General features: G+C 51.3%; 1 long non-coding RNA gene across 1 annotated transcript; it reads left to right on the top strand.

Moving 5' to 3' along the window:
* The first annotated feature begins 1,319 nt into the window (after positions 1 to 1,319).
* LOC108352124 (uncharacterized) lies at positions 1,320 to 8,401 on the top strand. The gene is made up of 3 exons (XR_015632403.1): positions 1,320 to 1,580; positions 7,125 to 7,568; positions 8,046 to 8,401. It is a non-coding gene; the product is annotated as an uncharacterized LOC108352124 (long non-coding RNA).
* The last annotated feature ends 1,888 nt before the right edge of the window (positions 8,402 to 10,289 follow it).

The following is a 10,289-nucleotide window of genomic DNA, read 5'->3' as shown; positions in this document are numbered from 1 at the left end:
AAAGGACTGGAACATGACTTTCCTCCCCTGCACAGAGAGAGGTGTCTTTGAGCTGGACTTCCTGATAACCTGGGCATGGAAAAGTGACACCTTCAGGGGTTCTCAGCTTGTTGGGTTCACACTGCAAAGAACCCTAATTCCCACGCAGGAGTGGGCTGCAGGCACCTGCTCCAGATATCAAATTTTTAAAACCTCTGGTATGTTTTGTTTCTTATTTGGCATCCCAGAATTCACAGCTGTTCCAGACACGGACACCCTGCCTATTCTGTGTCTCTTGAGGAAGGGTCATCCCTTTCAGACTCTGAACTCCATGGCCACTTCTGTGCTCAGTTTACCTTCATTGGATGAATGGGACCTTCCATAGTTTTCTGACAAATTCCAACTCCCTGAATATATCACCCATAAACACAGTGAGAGGGACCATTCCTCGGTGAGCATTCTCCTTCGGGAGTCCACAGCCCTCTTCAGTACTCATAAGCACCAAGTGAATCTGATCCACAGTGAGGCAGTCATAAATGCTTTGTGGATGAATGAACTGGTCCTAAGCTTGGAAAGTGCTTGCAGACATCGGTCCTACACCTGTATCACTTATGTTTTGTAGATGTTCTAGTCCCAGAAGAGAGGAACGGTTCCCTACCCTATACCCCAGCCCTATTGTGATTTGCAACTGTCTCTTCATAATTAAAGAGTCCTGGCTGGCTGGATTATGGAGGTGCACACCTTTATTCCCAGCCTTCAGGAAGCAGAAGCAGGCAGAGTTCTGTGAGTCTAGGTCAGCCAGGGCCACTCAGTGAGACCTCTAGCAAACAAACAAACAAAAACAAATGTTTTTGCTCAACCTGTTGCTTCTTGAAGTCCCTTCCCCCTTTTTTCAATTTCATCGGCCCATCACCAAGTAGACTCAATATTTAATAAAACATGACAAGAACAGAGCTTGCTCTGTCGATCTATTTCTTGCTTCCTCTGCATTGGTCTGCGTGTGCCTTGGGCTCCCTCCTTGTGTCTTTTGCATGGCTTTTTGGAGGAGTCTTTGTTTTTCGAGAGCCCCTCAGCTTTGTGATTTTCTGGAGGCACGAGTGTGTTCACAGGCACTCTTTCTCCCCATTACGTCTCTTTCCTTTATAGCAAACAGGTGGCTGGGACAAAGGAAAAGGGGGGGCGGGTGTTTGGCTGGGGTGTGTTTTCCTAGGTATCAGGGTCGTAAGGAGCTCCAGCCTTAACTGGGAACTGGCCCCGACAGGTGCAGCTGCTGTCCAGATGTTGCGCAAATCGCAAAGCGATGCGCGTGCCCCGGACCCAATTTCTCAGTCAGCTCCGGAGAAGACCCAAGTGGGAACTGTTGCATTCAGATTAGAAATACCCTGTCCTGCCGTGCTTTCCCCCAGACAGACAGTGTGTGTGTGTGTGTGTGTGTGTGTGTGTGTGTGTGTGTGTGTGTGTGTGTGTGTGTGTTTTGCAGGGGGTTGAGGTTGGGCGGGAGAGGGGTGCAGAAACGTTCTCTGCTGGGAAAGGACAACTTGGACCGGGAGGGAGTTGCCTGCGTCTGGGCCGCGGGGGAGCAGCAGGCCGGCCAGGCGGGGGTGAGTAAGGCCCAGCGGACGCAGGAGGCTCAGTGGCGGCGGCGGCGGCGATGGGGAGGAGGGTAATTACGCAGGGAGGCTCTCGCCACAGCACGTCCCCACAAATGAGAGGCCCCGGGCCCCAGACACCACACAACAAAGCAGGAGGCAATTATTTGGCTCCAGTGGGAGGGGACAGCTCTTCGCCGGCCCACTGCAGCCGAACACCCCGGCCTTGCAGAGGGCGCGGCGGGTTGGGGTTCAGGGTCCACTCTCACCCTTCCTGGAGGGCAGCGGTCAGGGCAGGGCCACTGTCAAGTAGCTCTTCCCCGGGGGTCTCCGCTAGGGAAAGGCAGAGAGGTCCTGCGGAGCGCCCGAGAGCCAGCCCCCGAGTCTCCCACCAGGTCTAAGGAGGCTTCCTGGGATCCGCTCTGGAAAGTGAGGAAGTCGGTGGACCCAGGCCTTAGGAAGGACCTAAGGAAATCTGGTTGGTCTTGGGGAAGCTAGTGGCCAATTTATGAACCCACTTTCTCCAGCTTATGGCCACACAAGGGGCAGCCAAGAGGCTCTCGAGCAGGTGGGGAAACCACAGCCTAGAGAGCAGGAGCCAGGGAGATTCCTGAGAGCACGAGGCCTGGAATTCACACAATTGACATGCAAATCACATGCAAATTTACCTTCTCTTTTCTTTCATCCTTAATCTTTAAATCAAGCTCTTGTGGGAGAAAGCCCCCTTCCTCCCTGGTCCCTGCTTGCTTTGCCATTGTCCATCTATCCACCCATCCATCCATCCATCCATCCATCCATCCATCCATCCATCCCTACCAAAATACTGCAAACCCTGTCAGCACCAGGCCTCTCTGAGAAGAACTTCCCCTCTTTAGATGAAAGCCCAAAGTACAGATGGGGAAAAAGAGGCCTTAAGAGATTAAGGTACTTTCCCCTGCTCAAACAGCCCACCCTGAGGATGACAGGCTTCTGGAACCTTCTGACAATAGCCCTAGGTTAGGTTATCAAAGCATATGCCAGCTGGAGGGGGAAGGGCACTGGGAGTCTTGAAGTCTGGTTTCTGGTTTCCGTTTTGTGGTTAGCTGCTAGGTGATCTCGAGCACGTTGCCTTTCTTCTCTGAGCCTGTTTCTCTAAATGCCAAGTGGACATCTCTGGGGAGTGGGCGGGAGGGGGGGCTCCTACGTGAAATCCTCTCCTGTATCATCACCCTCCAGCATTGCTACCAAGAGGCCCCTTGAGTCTACTGCCCCACTTTACCCTCCCCGCTACAGAGGATGAACCCCCTCACCTCTCAAGTCCTGTCCTTATCTTCAGAACCATGCTCAAGGTGGGTACGGTGACTCAACCTGTAATTGCAGCTCTCTGGAGACTGAGGCAGGAGAATCACTGCATTTTTGGCCAGCCGGGCCTACAGATGGCTCCATGGATAAGAGCACTGGCTGCTCTTCCAGTAGACCAGGGGCCGAGCCTCCGCATGCACACAGGGTGCACAAACGTACACAGAAGCAAAAAACTCAATGCAGAAGTAAAAATCTTGTTTTGTTTGTTGGTTTGTGCTTGGATCATCTCCTGGAAGCCTCCTTTGGTTACCCCTCTGGATTCTGGCTACTCTTGTGTGTCAAGTGCCCTCTGTGTAAAAGGCTCTCTCGTGCTCAGTGCTTGCCTTGGAACACCTAACTTACTGGCAACATTACACCCCCCTGCCACCCCGCTGGAGGCCGACCTGTCTTTCCCATTAGACTCTGACCCTCCCAAAGATGCAGGTTAGGCCTTTCGCAAATACTAGAGCTCTCTCAGAGAGCAGAGTTCCCACCAGGGTAGGATTGTGACTCCATCACCAGGGCAGGACTTTTCCTCCAGGCTGAGGACTCTCTCTTCTCCACCTGCTCCAAGCAGGTTCCATAGGAGCCATTCCACAGGCAAAGGCACCTGACCACCACGTGCCTCTGCCTTCCTAGGTCCTCCACTGACCCTGACAGTTTCTCTAGCTTTCCTCCCAACTCCATTTTCAGGCTTCTGCCACTATTAAAGCTTTTTGCAATCTTTCTCTCCTGGCGAGGAGTGATTCTGTCCCTTTCTTCAGGGAATTCTGTCCTGGCATCTACCTCCCCCTCCCCTTCTCCCACCCCTCCCCCTTTCCTCCTCCTCCTCCTTCCCCCTCCCCTCCCCCCTCCCTCTACCTCCTCCCCCCCTCCCTCTACCTCCTCCCCCCCTCCCTTCCCCTCCTCTTCCTCCCCCGCCCCTAGCCTGCTTCCTCCTTCATCCCTCTCTAGGGCCTCAAGGCAAGCATTTGCCCTCTGCCATGTAGGTGCATTCCTGGGCTTGACTCCCAGGCTCCCATGGGACTGAGAATCCTGTTCATCCTCCTACACCACCCCCAGAGTGCTTAGGTCCCAGGCCTCCTGGGGCCTAAGGTACTGGGTCTCCTGAGGCTGTCTGTATACCCAGTGCCCTTTCTGCTCCAGAGACCTGCTCCAGCTGCAGGCGTCTCCCAGGGTTTTCCCGCCCCCACATCTTCTCTGTCTTGCCCCCGGGGGAGGCTCCCTACCTAAATTCATTTACATTTGTTGGTCCAGCCCAAGCAAATTAATGTAAATGCAATGCAAACAAAATGTATAACCCTAAGTGGTTCTGACCTATGAGGGCTTCTCTTAGGAAAAGCTCCCTTTTTCTCCGTTGCGGGAACCCATCCAATATTCCAGGAGACAGGGGCTTAGAGGGAAAAGCAACTTGGTTATGCAGTCCTCGCTGGGATGCCTTGGCCTTTAGAAAATATCGAAGCGCAGGACCTGAGCTGTGCAATAGCTATGCTGTCTTGCCCTTTGACCTTGTTCAACTTTTCTTTTCTTTTTTTGTTTTTTGTTTTTTTTTTCCCGGAGCTGGGGACCGAACCCAGGGCCTTGCGCTTCCTAGGTAAGCGCTCTACCACTGACCTAAATCCCCAGCCCTCAACTTTTCTTTCACAAAGTTTGAGTAGTTTTCTTGAAGATTTTCACCTTCCCTGGCTGACACTGAGGTCAGGGGTGGCACATTCTGACACTGTCACGTGATCAGAAAGCAGAGACTTGGAAATATGTGGTAGATTTTGGAGGTTCTTAGAAAAGCCAGAGTGTGGGGTAGAAGGACTGGACACTGCCTAGAAATGTATTTAACTGGGCTAGGAGCTGAGGCAGCAGGATCATGACTTTGAAACTTTGGATTATCTTGTAAGAAGCTGGTTTCAAAAAGCCTAAACCAGGAGCTGGAGAGATGGCTCAGCAGTCAAGAGCATTTGTTCTTGCAGAGGACCCAAGTTGTGTGCCCAGTACCTACATAACTCCAACTCCAGGGGATCTAGGGTTCTCTTCTGGTCCTCTTGGATACCTTCATGTACGCACGTGCGTACTCACAGGCACACGTAAACATGAATAAGATCAGTTAATTCTTTTTTTAAAAAAACATTTATTTACTTTATTTATATGAGTACACTTTCACTGCCTTCAGACACACCAGAAGAGAGCATCGGATCCCATTACAGATGGTTTCGAGCCACCATGTGGTTGCTGGGAATTGAACTCAGGACCTTCGGAAGAGCAGTCAGTGCTCTTAACCACTGAGCTGTCTCTCCAGCCCCCCAGTTAATTCTTTTAAAAACGGATATTTAATAAATACCCACTGTGTCCTAGATGCTGAGCAGTGCACTAGGCATCAAGCAAGCCTGGTAGCCTTTATCTAGGACAACTGGCTCAATGCTCCCAGAATGCATCGGGATGCTCATCAGAACCTGAGTTCCCAAGTCCCTCTTGATTCAGTAGGAATCAGCTGAGCATCTCCCTTCAATTTTCCAATGAGGCAGGGGGCCAGTGGCCCAAGAGAGCTCTGGGGCCTGTCCTGGAGCTAAGAACAAGGAGGCAGAAAGCAGAGGTAGGGTTCTAGAAAGAGGGGTCAATTGGGGTGGGAGGTGGCACGCAGGATCTTCATAGATTTGCCTTGCATTCAGGGTACCTGGCAGCCAGTTGATTCCTGCCCAGCATGACCCTGGAAGGGTCATGGCGAAGCACATTCCCCTAGGTTCAGGAAGGCTGAGCGCCAGCGGAAAGACTTGGCAGAGATTTCAGGCCACGCATTCCCTAGGGCATCCTTTGACCCCCCAGGGCCCAGAAGCATCCTGGAGCCGGTGTTTAAGTTGAGAGAGATGCGTCTTCAAGGAAGAGCTCTGCAGAACCAGAACTGGAGGTGCAGAAGGAGGGGAAGGGATGGGGGGAGGGAGGGAGGCCAGCCCTCCTTCCAGCGCCTGGCATTTGATGCCTGGGCTGCTGAGACATCTCCTCTACCGGAAACTCAAGGCCAGACAGATAAACACAGATGGAAGGAGAGACTCGGGCTGCTTTATTTATGGGCTGGTGACAGGCCCTCTCCTGTCTCAGTCACTAATCTACCGAGCGGAAGAGACATCCTACCCCCTTGCCACCCTCTTCCCTCCTGCCTGAGACTGGGGCTCAGACAGGCTCCAGGCCTCCCCAGTGTGGGCCTTTAGAGCCAGCTCCTGTGGCCTGCCTGTCTAAGGGCTCAGGAGATCCCCTGCCTCCCCCCCCAACCCCCAGCAGAAGAGACAGCTAGTTCTGCCCTGTTTTGCGTGGGTTCTTAGGACTGCTGGGGAAGTTCACCCCTTACATATTTGGAGACAAGAAGATGCCTCCAGCCTTAGCTCTGGAATTCCTTCGGAAGTTGCACAGTTTACCTGCCTTCGCTTGAAAAATCCCTGAGCAACCTCTCTAGGTTGTCCTAGCTTGGGTCCACCCAGAGCAGGGGGCATAGAGGTTGTGATGTCCTAGTTATGAAAGCCCTGACCCCTGGGTGCTTCCTTCTAATTTATACACCACTTAGCAGCAAGTGAAGGGATCTCTGGGATCTGTGTTAATTTCCCTTTTTCTCTACCTCCACTTTCTCCCTGAACTTCCTAAACCTGCTCCTGGCTCTTTCTGGGGAAGGGTGACTCTCTGGATAGCTGGGGAAGAGCCCTAGTGGGACCCAATGCCTTCTCTCAGCTACAGAAGAGCATCTTCTGGCTCCCTCTCCTACGCCCTGCACCCATCTATGTAGGTCCTCCATGATGTCTCTTATCCAGGCTTACCCCAGATCTCTGGAGTGGGGGAGGAGATTCCACTCTGCCTTATGGAAAGATTGGGTCTCTTGGGCTCCAAGGTCAGAGGTCAGAAGGCACCCAAAGGGCAGGAAAAAAGAAGAGGTCAGAGAAGGGGCAGATCTGTACCTGTCAGTGGTTTTGAGGCTGGACACTTGGAGTCTTTAAGAGATTCCCCAGAGATTCGGGGATTTGGCTCCTAGGATCAGACTGCCCGGCTCCCTGACTCACTGTGGCCAGACCAGGACTGGGACCTGCTCAACTTGCCTCTCTCTCTTTCCTATTTAAGTGACTTTGGGTCATCCCTAGGACAGGAAGGATCTTCACCAATATGACAGGCTTCCCCTGTTGTTTCATCCCTCCCTCCCTCCCTCCTTCCCTCTCCCTTTTCTTTTTCTCCCTCCCCTGATGTTTATACCTTGCCTCAACACAGAAGCCCATGCCTAGGAAAAGGGAGTGACTTGGAATCCTAAATCAGAAGTCTCAAGCAATTTCTCTTTTGGATAATGTCATCATTTGGGGGTAATCAACAACATTCACACGCCTCTCCTCTCTAAATGCCATTTGAAGTCTCCTCTGAGAGGCTCTCCTGCAGTAAACAGCTTGGCTTCTCCCTCAAGCATTCTACTCAGTCCCTGTCTGCTCTGGTCTCTCAGCTGATGACTCAGGGAGGATGTTTGTTACCCCCTCAGACTGAGGGATCTCTGTGGTCAAGAACCATGCTCCCTGCTTCTGGCTGGATCCCTGCAAGGATCTCCACAGACCTCTAAGAGTCTGAGCCCAGGACCCGGCCTGGTGGCTGGGAAGCCAATGGGAAGCCTATTCATCTCTGGACTCAGGGTTGTTACCTGCAAATATCACTCCAAAGGTATGCCAGGTAAGACTAGCCCGAGCAGCTTAGCTTGATGAAAAACAAAAGCCCGAAGGGTGGCTCGGTTGACAAAGTGTGCGCTGTACTAACATGGAGACCTATAGTTCAAGCCTGAGAACCCAGTATGGGGGAGGAGGCGGGAGGGGGCCTGCAGTCAACGGGATCCCTGACGCTCACTGCTCAGCCAGCCGGCTCAACTGGTGAGCTCCAGTTCCATGATAGAGCCTGTCTCGGAAAAAATACACAGTGGGGAATGATTGAGGGAGACACCATTGTTGATCTCTGACCTCCACATCCATGTCCTGTGAGTGCTTCCTTTGTAAGCAGGAAGACCCTCCTGAGTCTCAATTCTCAGAACCCATGTAAAGCCAAGAACCCATGTTGCTGTGTGCCAAGGGTGTGGTGGGAGACAGGAAGGCTGTAACTGTAGCTCAATGTAAAGTGTTTTCCTAACATGTATGACATCTTGGGTTCAATCCTCAGGACGACAATGATGATGACAACAATGGTGATGATGATGATGGTGCTGGTGATGATGGAGGAGAAGAAGAAGAAGAAGAAGAAGAAGAAGAAGAAGAAGAAGAAGAAGAAGAAGAAGAAGAAGAAGAAGAAGAAGAAGAAGAAGAAGAAGAAGAAGAAGAAGAAGAAATAATAAAAAAGATAGGCCCCACTGGGTGGTGGTGCTGTATGTCTTTAATCCCAATACTTGGGAGGAGACAGAGGCAGGAGGATTTCTATGAGTTTGAGGCTGGCCTGGTCTACAGTGAGAGTTGCAAGACAATCAGCACCACATAGAGAAATCCTGTCTCAAAAATAAAAATAAGTCTTTCGATGTTCAACTTTCCTAATCTTATTTGCTTTTTTTCCCTTTTATTTTCCCTAAGACCTAGGATGGAGAGAGGGCACTGCCATATATATATATATATATATATATATATATATATATATATATATATATATATATAATCTCTTGAGTGCTGCCTTCTCCTCTCACCTGCTTGTCAGGCTGCCTGAGGACCCAGGCTCCATGCCAAGTGTCATGTGTTTAGCCCTACCTTGTCCTTCCTCAGGGATGAACTGGCTGAAGAGGCAATACCTCTCCTGAACAGCAGTCACTAGTCTCTAGCCATAGCCACCTCCCCACTACCTAGGGGAGATGAAGGTATTTGAAACAGCTTGTGGACTACCGTGAACCTTGTCTACCTGTGATAGGGAAGGTGGGTGTGTGCTTAGTCCAGGTATATTTTTACTTCCTTGTCCCTTCCCCTCCTTCAGCTAACTTTGGAATCCACAGTCTGGGACAGATCATGGCCTCCATAGACCTGCCTGTGTCCCGACTCTTACAACAAACTGGATGGGCACATCACGCTAGAAGAACCATCCTCCATGCCCCTTGGTCTTCTGAAGCACAGAACCACTTGGTCTACCCACAGTGCATGCTCAGGAGGAAGCCTGGGCTACTCACAGCTCCCCTTGGAACTGACAGACTCAACATAGCCACAGGGTTCTCGACCACAGACCTGCTCAGAGCCTCCAGGTTGGCTAGAACCCCCTATGTTGCCAGAAGCTAGGGGTTTTTCAGGCATGGTTGCCAAGGTCCAGAAATCTGGGTTCCCTTCATGTCGCCCCTACACACAAAGAGAGCAAGAGTCTTCCTGGTCACAAGAAGGTTCAAACTCTCAGGGTTCACAAGTTCAGATGAAATACTACTGCATTCACTGGGAAGGAGATGGGAGCTCTGACAGGTCATGGCTGTCCTTCCCAACCAGGATGTGGGCTCTTAAGGCCACTGTCCATGGACCAGATGAGCCACTCACTGTGGACATAGCTTTGCCCTACACAACTGAGAGAAGGGGAGCAGGCAAAAGGGGCAGAGCCCTCTCTTTTTATTTTTTTCCCTCAGATTTTATTTTATGTGTGTGTGTGTTTTGCCTGCACGCCTGTATGTGCACCATATATGTGTGCCTGGTGTCTGTACAGGTGAGTTGAGGAGGTCAGGTCCCTCTAGAACTGGATGGTGGTAAGTCACCATGTAGGTTCTGGGAACCAAACCCAGGTCCTCTGCAGGAGTAACAAATATTCTTATCAGGTTGGTCATCTCACCAGCCCCTAGTCCTCTCTTGAGAAGACATTTTCTTTTGTTTTGGCTGTTATTGATTTTTGTTTGTTTATTTGTTTGTTTGTTTTGAGGCAGAGTTTCACTGGGTAGCCCTGGCATTCTGGAACCCTCTTTGGAGACCAGGCTAGCCTCACGCTCACAGAGATCTGCCCACCTCTGCCTCTACATCTCAAGTGCTGGGATTAAAGGTATGTATTAACACGGCCTGGCTTAGAAGCCTCTTTAACCAAATGAGCCTAGCCAGCCCTATCCTGGAAAGAAATTGAGACAATTCCTCTGCCTGGGTTACAAACGACAAGAGGAACCCTGGACACAGGGGGACTCTTGCTACAGACAGTATTTGCATAGGCCTATGAACCTCCAGACCCCAGCTTTCTTCCAGAGACCTTCTTGCTGATCTCACGTGGGCTGCGCAGGCCGGAAGCAGTCAAGTGGCGGGGACGATCTTAAAGGTATCTTGGAATTCCATCCTATCCCATTTCCTCTTGTTCCTCCCAGCCAAGCTCTGAGGATTATGACAGCGTGGGCAATAAAAAGTGCCTAATTGGTTGTTGTCCAGCCGAGGCTGCTCCCCGTTTCCCTGGGCGGGGGTGGAAACCGGCTGAGTC

The sequence above is a fragment of the Rattus norvegicus genome, chromosome 10 (genome assembly GCF_021556685.1).
Source record: "Rattus norvegicus strain SHRSP/BbbUtx chromosome 10, alternate assembly SHRSP_T2T, whole genome shotgun sequence".
Lineage (NCBI taxonomy): Eukaryota > Metazoa > Chordata > Mammalia > Rodentia > Muridae > Rattus > Rattus norvegicus.
The sequence above is the reverse complement of the archived record's forward strand: the minus strand, read 5'-3'. Positions and strand labels throughout refer to the sequence as shown.